At 47.3% G+C, this 1,796-nt stretch overlaps 1 protein-coding gene across 1 annotated transcript in view; it reads right to left on the reverse strand.

Annotated features, from left to right (window-relative positions):
* Positions 1 to 1,507, reverse strand: part of LOC127004814 (cuticle protein 7-like) — a 76,579-nt gene extending 75,072 nt beyond the window's left edge. The window contains exon 1 of the mRNA XM_050872982.1: positions 1,167 to 1,507. The gene's annotated coding sequence lies outside the window, so the exon portion shown is untranslated. The remainder of the gene's footprint in view (positions 1 to 1,166) is intronic.
* Positions 1,508 to 1,796: the final 289 nt, after the last annotated feature.

Genomic DNA, 1,796 nt, shown 5'->3' on the forward strand with positions numbered 1-1,796 from the left:
TATTTCTGCCCTATCATGCCCTACCCACACACATAACGCCACACAATCACCCTTATCGCAAACACCGTAGATTATCGATGTTTTCTGGCGAGTGGAAACGTAAAATCGACGTAAGGTGGTGAATTGGGTATCGTATTATGTGGGTGATCGTCGTACGCCCGATAACGCCGTCGCTACGCTGGTGCTGCCATCTCGCGGGCGCACTCCGCACCTCCTATGTCAACAAATGATGCGTGAATAGCCATTTTTATTTTTATTTTTTTATAATAGGCCATTCAGCGAGCATTCACCATTCACGACCCAATAGAAAACGGATGCCTGTACCGAGTGAAAGAAAGGAAGAGAAGGAATCGAATAAAGAGAAAGAATTAGACTGGGATAGGCAATACAGAAACAGAGAGAGACACATAGAGGCAGCATCCCCGCTTTCTTTATATATTTTGGAAGAAAGTCACCTGGGTATGCATAGGCCATGGGAAGGGGGCTTAACTTGATTGCTAGGGGGAGGTAAAGGGGATGAGAGGTCCTGAAAGGGGTCTGAGAGGGGCTAAATAAAGGTTGAAAGGGGCAAACAGGGGCTGGGCAAGGTCTAACAGCGGCTGAAAGTTTTAAAGGGACTTGAAGAGGTTGAAACGGACTTGTCAGGGTCTTGAAGGTCTAGAAAGGGGCTTAAAGGGTCTAATACGGTCTTGGGTCACGGGGGGGAGGGGGGGTGGCAGGGAAAGAGTCAGAAGAGGGCTGAAATGGGCTTATGAGGGGCTGAAAGGGGCTTATGAGGGGCTGAAAGGGGCTGAGAGATTCTGGGGTGAGTTTCAAGAGACTGAGAGGGTCTGAAGGGTCTTGTAAATGGCTGAATGTGGATTTGAAGGGTCTGAAAGGGTCTTGGAAGGCTTGTAAGGGGATAGAATGCTCTGGGACTGGTCGAAAGGGGCTGAAGGTGTCTGAAATGGTCTGAAATGGACTTGAAAAGGGCTGGACTATTCTGGGCGCGTCTATCTATGCATACAGAACCACAGGATAACCACCTCAGAATGTATAGAATGCCAACCATCTCTCTCTCTCTCTCTCTCTCTCTCTCTCTCTCTCTCTCTCACACACACACACACACACACACACACACACACACACACACACACACACACACACAATTTTAACATTATACATACAGGTAAAGACGGGGACCAGGTGTGATGGGACTGGACAGGTAAGGTAATCAATTAGTCACTCGCCAGGTACGCGCGGAGACCACCACCTGTTGCTCGCCACACTGACCACACGGAGACTGAGGAGGGAAGGGTTCACGGAAAGGGGTTCGAAGCGTCTTGAGACAGGGTTGGATTCGCTTCTCAGTGGGATTGGATTCGCTTCGGTGGTTGGGTGGTGATTTTTTTTTTGTGTGTGGGTGGTTGTTTTGGTGGTTGGGTTGTCTCTTTCTCTCTCTCTTTCTATCTCTATATATTTTTCTTTATCTTTTTCTCTCTATCTTTTCATTCATTCTCTCTCTCTCTCTCTCTCTCTCTCTCTCTGTTTCTTTAATTCGTTTCTATTTTTTCTTTTTCTTTCCTTTCTCTTCCCTTCCCTTTCCTTTCCCTTCCTCTCCTTCCCTTTCCTTTCCCTTCCCTTTCCTTTCCCTTCCCTTCTTTCCCTTTCCTTCCCATTCCTTTCCTTTCCTTTCCTTCCTTTCCCTTCCCTTCCCTTCCTTTCCTTTCCCTCCCTTTCTTTCCTTCAGTGTTAGATCAAAAAGCCTTTCTCTTTCCTCTCTTCTCCTCTTCTCTCCCTTCTTTCCTCTGTTCTCT

This window comes from Eriocheir sinensis, chromosome 29, assembly GCF_024679095.1.
Source record: "Eriocheir sinensis breed Jianghai 21 chromosome 29, ASM2467909v1, whole genome shotgun sequence".
NCBI classification, from domain to species: domain Eukaryota; kingdom Metazoa; phylum Arthropoda; class Malacostraca; order Decapoda; family Varunidae; genus Eriocheir; species Eriocheir sinensis.